Raw genomic sequence first — 12708 nt, 5'->3', positions numbered from 1 at the left:
TGCAGAGTAACCACAGACTGGAGGTCAGAGGTCAGACTACTGATAAATGTAGTCTGCAGTTTGCAGTACACACTGCATACATTCGATAATAGTCTGTAGTTGTTGGTTTAGATGCCACGGCCATTGCAGCTAGCAAGTGGTTAGCTTAGCTTGGCAAAAACTGTAATCAGAGGGAAACAGCTGACCAAGAATTAGACTCTGGTTAGCATGATATATTTGTTATTTCAGATGCAGAAAAGCTGAGGAGTAAAATCTAATTTCTTCCCTCTGAGCAGCTGCAAAGCGAGCGAGGGAGCCTCCAAGAAGTTAGCGAGCCCAGCCAAGAAAAAAGGGTGTTTCTCAGAGTCAGGGATGCTTCACTTGGTGAGCTTCCAAGTAGGCAAGACTCCTGCTGACTGCTTAGCATTCAGAGAGGACATGATGGAACAGAGCAGTGAGTTTACTGGTGTTGATACTCGAAGTCAAGGATGCTGTAAAGATGTTTAAAGTCTTTCTATGTACTTAAATATAATAATATAATATAAATCAAGTCTCTCCTCTGAAAATAACTCTGTGAGTCATGACTGTCTACAATGGGTGTAACACCCGAGTCCCACTGTCTGTGATGTTTTCAGAGTTTTCAGAGTCCTATCTTCACTTTGTTTACATCGCCGGGATGGCCGGCTGACTCCTCCCCTCGTGTATAAAAGTTGTTTAATTGAGGGACTAGAGAAAAGAAGAATAACATACTGTACTCACTGCTTAACTGTGTTTCTAGATCACGCTCATTTCAGGTAAATTTACATGCAGTGTGAAGATACCAGCATAATAAAGATCGCTAGCATTAGCATGCTAACACAACAATGTAGCGCGATTTGTTTTGGTTTCATGCTGGTGCTCAAGGGCGACATCTGCTGGATCAAAAAATCACATATAAAGCCTTTAAGAGGTTTTGATTTTATCTGGTAATGTTTACAGTGAGATTTAAAAAATGGCGGTTGCTGGCCCTGGATTGGCTCTTGTTTCTTTCGACCAATCATCGTGTACTAATGGCGCTCCAAGTCCCTCTTGTGCTGGGAGAGAAACCTCCTCTGAAGTAGTTCATGGTTCCTGCGGTGCGGAGTCAATAAGAAAAAGAGGGTGGGGGGGTTGGGTTCCAACAGTTCCTAGATCTATAAAAAAAGTTCCTATCACATGCATCAACCACACTGCAAACAAAATGAATGTGCGCAATGTGTGTGCACGTTTCACAGTCTCTGTTTCTAAAGCAAAGTTCAGTCCACTGTTCAAACCACAAAACAAAAACTCCACTCTGGGTTTTACCGCGGGCCTCGAAAACAAATAAGGACTGTGGCTGTTTTTCATTGGAGTGTGAGATGAATGTGGGTGGATGACGGAGGAAGCAATGAATGGAGGTTTGTACAAAGGGGTTCTGACTCTGCAGGCGCTACAATTGTTCAGCACCAATACACCAAGTCAAATTCACTGTATGTGTACATGTACTTGGCAATAAACCCAGATTCTGATTCTGATTCTGATTCAATAGCCTAGTAGTTTTTTTCTCGTTGGGCTTTATAGAAAGAACATGTGACCTTTAGCTGAGAGCAGCCACAAAGTAATGAATTTAAAAAAGAAGTCTGAAACAGGTGAGAAGAAGCGACGGAGTGTAATTATGTTTCCTGCTCCAGCTGAGCTGAAAGATGAGGAGCTGAGAAAGTGGACAGAAATAACCGTTCCTGCAGGGATGCTTCATTACATGAACAGGGTCCTCTTATGGACTGATGAGTCATCTGACCGCGCGGAGGAACGAGAGTTGACTGTAACTTTATCCGAGCTTCATGTTGGATTTTGGATCAATAATTCCCCCCGAGACGTCGAGGCCCGCAGCTGTCTTGTAAAAGTCATGAACCGCTCACATGAAGTCGTCGAGGGATCTGCAGTTTAAGAGGAGTCACTTTGGATAATTAGGAGCATCAAGCCGATCAGCGAGCACTTCAGTCTGACATCCTTCATCACCAAGAGGATGCTGAAGAGGGACACGAGTTTGTTCAAATCAGCCGACGAGCCGAGAGATCAAAACAAAGTGGAAATGATTCTAAACTCCTCCCAGAGCTTCAGAGAGGAAAAGACGTTTAAAAAGTGATTATCAGAGTCTGAGAAAAGGTTTGATACCTTTCAACCAACTCCTCTGTAGATCTACAAAGAAGCAAAGACAAACAATCAGTCATCCATCCAATCTAAACCTCAAACATCACCTGTTGGGTTTGAGTAAATCAGAGCGAGTGCTGCAGGCGGTGTGAGCTGGAGCTGAGAGCAGTAACTATCGCCTCCTGATGAACTTCTGTGCAGCTCATCAAGAGACACAGATGGTGACGAAGAGTTCAGAAAACATTTCAAAAGGCCGTCCTCACCTTCGGAGAGCAACAAGAGAAAACACACAACAACAAAGATCGTCTGAAGAAAACTTAAAGGTAGGATTGGTAATCCCTCAGTGCTCCGTCTGCACCCACCCACTCCCCTCTGTGCTCCCTCCAAAGCCACACCCCCTCACTTACATACACAGAGCGCCGTCTCTCCAGAAGCGGACCTCAGCTCATGCTTTGAGTGTGGGCTAGAGTGCGCAAGAGGTAGAGAGTGAGCAGGAAAAAGAAAAAGAAAAAGCTAAAGACCCAACTCTTTCATGAATACCTACTAACTTAATGATGATGGTCTCCATATTATTGATGATGATGATGGTAATGACGATGGTTTTTGTTTGATAAGGACGACTTATAAGATGGTTTCTATACTGATTAGAGCTCTCAAGAACTGCCCTCAATGTTGTGCTTTGCCTCTGGTCACTTCCTGTCAGCACCTGTGTGTCCAATCAGACTCAAAGCTGATCGTTTGCTCTTACTCACATTGTTCCCTTTTTTCTAGATCCTTGCTTCTGTTGTACTTACTCTCTGATGTACGTCGCTTTGGATAAAAGAGTCTACTGTAGTCAATTGTAGAATTGTAGGGAGACAGGGAGGCGTCTGATTGGTTCATCAGATTGGTACCTCGTGGCAGACATTGGTTGAAGTTTTTACAGACTTACAAACTGATACAGATGATGGATTTTCTTTGTTCCTTTTTCAGAGAACATGAGTTATTAATTTCTGTCAGGACCTAAAGACAATTTACACCAGAATCTGAAGAAGTGGATCTGGAGGAAATGACCAACCCTGCCTTTACGAAACAGCAGAAACTAAGTGGAAGGGAAATACAAAGCATCAAAGAAAATCAAAACATGAGAGACTACAGCAAAAATGTAAAACCCACCGAACAGAAAACACTGAAAACAAATACAACGGGAAATGCAAATGAAAATCTCCAGGCCTCTAGGGGGAGCTCTTAGAGGACATGGACTTTCTTAACCTTCTTAATGAAGAAAATATGCAAAGCAGGAAGTACAGGGTCAGGTTGTGACCAAGGGGCAACCTCCGGTCTCGAAAAATGAAGCCTATGCGGAAGAACAAAAAACTGCAGTTCCTGGAGGTTCCTCTTGAGGCTGGCTGCAGAAGCGCCGGAAGTGCCATAAGCCCACAGCCAAAAAAGCCCGTTTTCACCACAGGAATCAACATGTTTACAGCCTGGTTCAAAAAACGAGATATATCTGAGAAGTTGACGGCCCCTTCTCCTCACACTGTGGGGGGGGGGGGAATTTTTTTATAACTCATCGGATTTTATTCTATTAAGGAAAACGGCTATGCCCATATTTGGTTGTGTCAGATTTGATTGACAGCTCTGCGCGGTCAGCAGGTCAGGAGGTCAGGAGGTCAGAAGGTCAGCAGGTCAGGAGGTCAGGAGGTCAGAAGGTCAGCAGGTCAGCAGGTCAGGAGGTCAGGAGGTCAGCAGGTCAGGAGGTCAGGAGGTCAGCAGGTCAGCAGGTCAGGAGGTCAGGAGGTCAGCAGGTCAGCAGGTCAGGAGGCTAACAGCTTGATCCGTCTGATTTCTCCTCTTTTTTACTTCGTTTGGAGAGTTTGTTTAACACATATCTGACAACATACATGGCTTGCTGTGCGGTTAACAGACCATCCAACAAGTTGATGCTTCAGTTTTTTTCGGTAAGTGATATAGTAGTGTTATATTTACTGCTTACTCGTGTGTTTATATTTACGGACCTAGCTTGTTTAGCGTTAGCTTGTAAACCAGTCGGCTAACTGTGTAGCTCATTATTTACATTATTTACGGTCAATGGTTTAGAAATGTTTGTTGTGAAGATGTTGTTATTGAAATTAATGAGTTTGTGTGATGTTAGAAGCTAAAGGTTCACCTCGGTGGTTATCTGATGTTATGATGAATGTTTTACTCCACGTAAATGTGGACATTAAAAAACAAACTTTGTGTAGTAATTATCCGTCAGTAACATAAACTGAACTGAACCTAATGTGCTGTGTAGGTTATAGAGGATGACATTAAAGTTACATGGTTGATGTAGTGTCTTAAGATTTGAGCAAACTGTTAACAAATTAAAAAAACTTCACTTTGTAAGAGCATCTGTAACCATTAAGAACTATATTAATAACCATATTAATTTTCACTGAACTCATACACAGAATATAGCTGTAGAAATATAAAATATAAATAACATATGGAATGAAAATAAGATATAAAGCACATAGATATAAAGTATAAGAAATAGTTTGAAGAGTACAGCCATGTACTGAGCTCATGTTAATAATAAATGAGTTACTGTATGTTCTGTACTAAAGCACAGAGAGTTGGGACCTGTTAATGATTTAAATAATTCAGGTTATATTTGTTTCATGTTAAGATGAAGTACTATCCACAATAAACTGCTTAATTTTTCCTCACAAAATCTGAGACCATTTGATGTGGAATATCATTGTGTGAGTGAGAGAGCTGAAAACAGCATGATTACAATAATGTTTATCGTCTTAACTTTGAATAGATGTTGATTACCTGAATACTGGACCTTTGTTGTCTGGGTAGTACACTGTTGAATTTATAAATGTGCTCTGACACACAGATGAATACAGAAAAATAGATGAGAACAAAAAAAATGATTTAATGAATAACTGATATTTTCTCTCTTTCTTTGCCATCCTGAAGACCCCTCACTAAAAGTCCATGTTCTCCTGGATCCATGTCACATGCTCGAGCTTCTTCTGAATGACTTTTCAACAGTCAAAGTTCTGCTGAGAGAAGATGGCCAGCAGATAAGACAGCAGTACATGAAGGAGCTCCACAAGCTTCAGGAGGAGGAGGAGGGTTTGCACCTTAGAAGACTGTATTCATGCTGTTCAAATAAAACTAGATCTCCTCCAAACAACTTGCAATCAAACCATTTTCTTCCCATTTTAAAACCCTTTGTCCAGTTTAGATGGGAGAAGTTGATATTATGTGATATTGATCAGGGAAGACTACATTTCTAAATCATTTTTAACTGTTTTTATTCACAAGTTATTGATCTTATTTACTCTCCATGTATCTTGATTTAAGAATGGGGCTGTGTTTGAGATCATCATTTTGCAATGACTCTGTTCCATCCCACTTTCAGAAATGAACTACATTAGTATTTGGTAAAAAAAAATGTTGAAAGAATAAGAAGTTGTGTAAAAGTAGACTTCCTTCCCTTAGCTATTGAGTTGAGCATTAATGCACATTTTAGTCTTGTCATTTCAAATCTGAAATGTATACTCATAAGTAGACATAAAGGAGTGCATTTATATAGAAATATTTATTTAATCTGAAAAACAACATTAAAAAAAATCTGTGTCCACCCCAGAAGAACCAACAAATACAGATGTTGTTGAAGCTCAGGTTTCTTCCTCTGTCTCTGCAGCTCTCTGGGCACCTCGATGGACCAGTCACCAATAATCCACACTGTGTCTATAGGAGAAATACAAAGGTGTTCAATTAATGCCTCAGACAACATGTACAGTTAACTACATGTGACAGCTCAGGCTGTTTTTTTGTTATGAGCCACATCTGCAGGAATAATATTGAACAAGGTAGCTGCAACTCATAATAATAGATGCCAGTCTTAAACACTATTTTTTCTAATACTTAAAGTTTTTGTTGTGAAGCTGACACTGTCCACAGACTCCATGACTTCACAGGTTCTATAGAAAACAAATGTCTTATAATAAATACTAAATCATTATTTTTAAATTGTCATGTTCACCTCATCGCTGTTGACATCAGTAAATATAAAACACAGACGTTCCTCTTTTTGTCAGAACAGTAACATGAACTGTATGCTTTGTAATATTGATTTCTTCTGGATGTCTCATATTTATTTACAGTCTATGGATAAAACTTTGTTAATGTATTTCTCTGCTAACACTGACAAAGTCTAACTGCTCTGACAAATAACTCATAACCATAGTTGTATATTTAACAAAGTGTAGTTTTAAGACTTTAATTAAATATTTGTGTTGAATATAATTAGTTTTAACTGTGTTGTAGAAAAGTTAAATGTTAACTTACTGTTTGTAGAGTTTTCTCAGGACGAGCAGGAATAGTTGATGATAGCAGCCTAGCTGTTAGCTATGCTGTCAAGTGGACTGCTGACGTCGAGCTGAATGGGCGGAGCTAAGTCCCGCCGGTCCCGCCTTACTACTGTCGTTAGGTTGATCCAAAGTTAGGTTGAGACTGCAAATCCAATATGGATGCGGCCGTCGATTGGACTCATTTTCTGCCTATGTCACAGACGGGTCAGGGTTCGTCCAGTAATATTACAGTCTATGGTTGTGACCAAACACAGAGCCAAAAACCACCAAGAATACCAAACTATTGGGGGGTTGGTGGCGCAGTGGTTAGTGTGCACGCCCCACCTATGGAGGCTGTAGTCCCTCAAGCGGGCGGCCCACGTTCAAATCCCACCTGTGGCTCCTTTCCCGCAGGTCATTCCCCACTCTCTCTCTCTCTCTCTCTCCTTGAGTTCCAATTCTATCGACTGTCCTGTCTCTACATTGGACCTCTACAAGGTGCAAAAAGCCCAAAAATTAAAAAATGTTTAAGAATACCAAACTATCACGTAGTGTGTTGTCATCGCCTTAAACAACAAAGGTACTCCTGGAGGCGGCCATGTTTGTTTGTCCTAATAGTGGTTTCATTCTTTAAAAAAATAAAGATAATTTTAAAAATAAAATAAAAATATACATTACAAACAAAGCAAACAGCAATCAAAGCATACTTTCTGTAGTGGCCCAATTATTTTTCCTTAACCAGTCCATGTTTGAAAAGGGTGTATCCAGTCCAACCCCTTTTATCTTTTTAGCTTGATAAATTAATCCCAGACTAAGCTTTAAAAAGTAAAGTCGAATAATACAGATAACTAAGGAACAAAAGCAACAGATATAATGTATTACACACATTAATTGGTAGACGGTACAGATCTTACAACTGATACTGATTCCCATTTTTCCCATTGACTGTTCAATTTTATATTTGTTGAATACCTGGTTAACTCAGGTGTGGCAGTATACCCAGCTCCGAGATCCGAGGTAAATGTAGCGCACCATTAGATTCCCCGACTATCAGAAACGCATCAAAAATGATCGACCTGACCTCCATTCATCAAACGTTTTCTCCTCCTGACGACCGACCTGACAAAGCTTAACTTCTACTTTGATGTTGGCGCCCGTTTGTCCTCGTTAGCCGCCATTCTCACCTCGACAACATACATCCATCTTACTCTAATGACGTGAAATACCTCAAACATGAAGGGCGTGCTATAAAATATGTAATGATCAAAAGAAAGTGAGAGAAAAAAAACAGACAAACACAAAACATTCTTTCATTGGTTTATTCATATACAAACAGTTTTGTATCTGAGCATACAGCAGAGAGCTCGGGTTTCATGTGACTTGAAAGAAGTGAAGAATCATCTTCACCGACTTCTGAAGGGGTTTTTTCTCGCAGCCTTGACTGCAGCGCTGGCTCTCTTCCTTCAGTGTGTGTGTGTGTGTGTGTGTGCGTGTGTGTGTGTGTGTGTGTGTGTGTAGCTCGCAGCAGCATGGAGATGCTGATGGGAGAGAAACACAAAGACAAGGTGGTCAGATCAGAGAGGACGGGTGTGAAACAGACACACGTGTACGGGTCCAAACCTGTTCTTATCAAACACCTCAGAGTCACTGAGAGAAAGAGAGACTCAGAATAAACCCTTCAGAGATGTTCATGAATCATGCTACACCTGCTGTCTGCAGGGAGAGCACATGAACGCTCTTCATTTAGAACCCTCACAGCCACAGGAAGAAGTCGATGAACGCTTCTTGTAGGTTTTTCATCAGGCTTCAAATACGTAATTTACTTTTTTTTTATTATTATTATTATTTTTTTTTTCTATTTTCTTTTTTTTTTAATCTTATTTTATTTATTATATATATATTTTTTAATACTTTTAATTTGATAGTTTTGAAGAAAAACAACATAAACTGTCAGAATGAGCATATATACATTTGTATATGGTTTGTATAGAAGATCTACATATAAGTGCATCATCTATACAGACATGGAGAAATATTTCTGTTAGCTCATTCTACAACAAAAAAGAAGAGTGAAAAATAAAAATAAAAGAATAAAATGAAAAGAGAGCAAAAGAACCATCCGGCTTCCACGCCGCCTACCAAACAAGAATACGGTTGGCGGTGGAAACGGAAACAGAATCAGGTTTCACCTCGGTGGAAAAGGGGCTTTAGCCTCTCTTCTACATGAGATAGCGCCCTCTGCTGGTTATGGTCATCGTCCATATCTTCTATTTAAACATTGCTATTTAAACATATATAAACAACACAACTTTAGAAGGTCAACACTTTTTATTTTTTTTATTTTCAGGTCTAATTATAGATTTTTTTTCCTCAGCTGTTTTTAGGTTCTTGTTTAAATGTTACATATATTTTTATCCCTGCACGGGTTATGTACATTTCTTGTATAAGTCTATTTTTAATTGCACAGTTTAAGTTATTCTTTAAATCTTTTTCTTCAGGTTAATATATATGTATGGAGGGGGGGGGGTCGGTTTTGTGGTTCATTTGTAACAAATGTTTCATGTCATGTCTTTGTAACCTGCAACTGGATGCTTTGAATTTCCCTCGGGATCAGTAAAGTATCTCTCTATCTATCTATTTGTATCTGTTTTTTTTACTGCCAGGTTCCATGGGAGCAGGCTGACAGTGTGACTCTGTTTCTCTGTTGTTTAGAAAGCGATGCATGTTAAACCCTCCACCTGCTCGCTCGGCCCGCTCCTCCGCACAGAGACTGTGTTTAGTCGTCTGTAGGATGAAGTGCTCAGGATTTTAAATCACTCCCTTCTGACTGTGTTTTACCTCGAGGCGCTGAAAACTGTGATTGTTAAGCCATTACTATAGAAACCAGGAGCTTCTTAGTGCTGAACAATCACAGAGCACTCTCAAACCTCTGAATGTTAAGATGTTTGTTTTAGAAGTTTCAATCAGGCTTTCTCGCTCACTGCAGTTAAAGTTAAGCTGAGAAACAATATGGCCAACAGGAAACTCTTAAAACAGTCACAATCACTTCTTTCACCTTCGTCCTTTACAGTTTTTCTCAGTCGCTTTGGTACATTTCTCAAATCAGAATTGGAATTCTCAAAACTACTTGTTCAATCTTCACACAGCAGTTTCTCATTTATTTGAACAAGTTGCAAATGCTTTGGTACATCCACGCAAATGATTATGTACAATTCTCTGCTGTTTCCTACATTATCAATTGCTTATGTCATGTTGATCAAAATGTATTATAATGGGTCTCTGTTGAATAGTCTCACCCCCCACAACCTTTAGGCATTAGTTCATCGCATAAGTCTTTACATGCAAAATGGTTGAACAAGTTGTCATTATATGTCAAGCATATTTCTATACATTTCCATTAGACTTTTTTTCTAAATCTGTCCTGAATTGGTAAATTGCTCCCAGGTGAATCTTGACTTTCTCTAACAAAGGGAAATGTGTAAAGCATTAGATCAACCAATGATCAACCAGTTTTCTGAAATAGCTCAAAGGTGCATCTCGTGAACCATCATGTAAGTATATATATAGCCGGAGCACAACACAATGTCACAATGTCTGACAATGGAAGGACAAGGAATTGGACGGGGTCAACAGCCAGAGAGAAGAAGACGAGGAAGAGGAGTGAGGCTGCGTGGCGGAGGAGCTGGGCGGCAAAACAGAGGAAGAGGAGTGAGGCCGAGGACATGTGCGTGTTCCTGATGAGATAAGAACCACACTTGTAGATCACGTTCTCAATCCTGGGCTTCCAATGGCCGAGGCTGGTCGAAGGGTTTCAGCCAAATGTTGGGAGAACAACTGTGTCCTCAATCATTCAGACTGTTCATCGACAGAACAGGTATGTAACCTAACAACAGGCACTGTACTGTAATACTGTAATACTGGATACTGTCTGTAATGCTTCATACAATATTACAGTATTCCACTTGCATTTACAATATACAGCAAGTATACTTTATACAGTGACATTTTATCTTACTCAATTTTGTGTTTTGCGTGACTCTATTTTTTCCACATAGGACTGTAAGACAACTTCACAGGGGTGGCAGAGGGCTCCTTTTCACACCTGAACAGGAGGAGGCTATTTGCACCATGGTTGTAGAAAACAATGCCATAAGACTAAGGGAGATAAAGAGTGCCATTATAGAGGACAACAACATCTTTGAAAACATCCTAACAGTCAGCATCTCAACCATTGACAGGGTGCTGAAAAGACACCAAATGAATATGAAGCAGCTGTACACTGTTCCATTTGAAAGAAATGGTGAAAGAGTGAAGGAGCTGCGCTACTAGTATGTACAGGTAAAACATGTATGAGCATGCAGTAACTGTACCTCACAGATAACAGTACATCGTATAGTGATGTACAGTATGTGTGACACATTTGCTATGGCTGTAGAAAAGAAGATGCAGTATGTGCTGTATACATTTGATGTAACTGTATCTAGTCCAAAATGAAAATGCATGTAATTCATAAAACTCATTTTGTGTCTTCTGGATATAGTGTATAATGGAACTGGAAGCAAGTGAACCACCGCACGACTTCATCTACATGGATGAGGCTGGCTTCAACCTAACGAAACGCAGAAGGCGTGGTCGAAATATCATCGGCCACAGAGCTACAGTTGATGTGCCAGGCCAACGGGGCGGGAACATAACCATGGGTGCTGCTATCTGAGAATGGTGTGCTAACGCATATTCCCATTATTGGGCCATACAATACAGAGCGTCTTGTCACCTTTGTAGACACTCTCTACAGGGATCTCCTCCCTGAACAAGAGAGGGCTCAGATTGGAGATGACTTGATAAAGTACGTGATAGTTTGAGACAATGTCAGTTTCCATCGCTCCAACATCATCAGGCAATGGTCACAACAGGATGCTGATGGAGTTCCTCTCCCCCTACTCCCCATTCCTTCACCCCATTGAGGAATTTTTCTCAGCATGGAGATGGAAAGTATATGATCGCCAGATGACCATTCTGGCTGCCATGGATGCAGCGTGTGATGACATCACAGCAGATGCCTGCAGAGGTTGGATAAGACACTCGAAAAGATTCTTTCCACGCTGCATCGCAAGAGAAGATATTCGTTGTGATGTGGATGAGAATTTGTGGCCCAACAGACAGGAACGTCAGGAGGTGTAGGAAGACTGCACTGTAATTCCTACAGCACTGCATGTACAGTTTTCCCTAAGGAGATTGTCCTATGTTCACATTTTTACTTTTGTTTTTTTGTTTTTTTCTTTGTGCTATGCAGTGCTGTCTCTTCCTTTCTGTATCTCAATGACATGGTCTGTCAACAAATTACAGCACAAACAGTAAAAGCGTAAATGTGAATCTTGTCCAGTCTCTTGCAATCAATCTCCCACATACACTAAGGTGTAACATACAATTTACAATGATTGTCATCAGAACTTTAGCCATAGTTTATATCAGAACAGCCCTCCAGAGTCCACTGTTATATTGACAACATGACTAAGTAATTTGACTGTCTTACCTGTACACAGTGACACAAGGACTTGTCATTCTGATGGCACTGACATGTTCATTGACACAGATATTTACTTTTGAGAGTTGAACTGAGGATTTTGAGCAAGAGACTGGCTTTTGCAGGTAATCCAAGGTGTTTTGCTATTTGTACAAATTGTTCAGAGAAATGCACTTACTGTTTTGCAAATGTCGAGGATGATTCGAGAAATGTACCAAAGCGACTGAGAAAAACTGTAACACAGATTTCTGCTGATTTTCAGAGTAAGCTGCATGTGTGAACGCAAAATGGCCGACGGTATATCATCATGACTTTTTTCCAGCCCGCCCCCAAGGTCAAGTTTCTGTCAAGTTGGGTATAATCCGATTGCAGCAAGAACAAACAAATGTGCCAATATCACGCCAATTTTAGCATCCCTTCACTGGCTCCCTGTTGATTTTAGAATTGATTTTCCGTTTTTGGTCCTGTCCTTCAGTGAAACTCTCCCGCTATCAGGTGCATGTGTGAACACTTAACGCAGGAAGATTTCAGGGGGCGGTCTGCCTGAAATGTTCAGGGAGGTTTTCAGCAGTGCACGTGTTAAATTAGCTTACTTAAAGTCTTTATATGTGATTTTTTGATCCAGCAGATGTCGCCCTTGAGCACCAGCATGAAACCAAAACAACTGGCGCTGCATTGTTGTGTTAGCATGCTAATGCTAGCCATCTTTATTATGCTGGTATCTTC

The 12708-nt window shown here is 40.4% G+C and overlaps 1 protein-coding gene across 5 annotated transcripts in view; it reads right to left on the bottom strand.

The window, feature by feature from the left end:
• Nucleotides 1-7762: 7762 nt before the first annotated feature.
• LOC110001661 (unconventional myosin-XVIIIb-like) overlaps nt 7763-12708 on the bottom strand; it is a 48100-nt gene continuing 43154 nt past the window's right edge. For all 5 annotated transcript variants that reach the window (XM_065965485.1, XM_065965489.1, XM_065965487.1 and 2 more), the window contains one exon: nt 7763-7996. The gene's annotated coding sequence lies outside the window, so the exon portion shown is untranslated. The remainder of the gene's footprint in view (nt 7997-12708) is intronic.

Source organism: Labrus bergylta, chromosome 17, assembly GCF_963930695.1.
Source record: "Labrus bergylta chromosome 17, fLabBer1.1, whole genome shotgun sequence".
In the NCBI taxonomy this organism is placed as follows: domain Eukaryota; kingdom Metazoa; phylum Chordata; class Actinopteri; order Labriformes; family Labridae; genus Labrus; species Labrus bergylta.
This window is presented reverse-complemented; position numbering and strand designations above follow the sequence as displayed.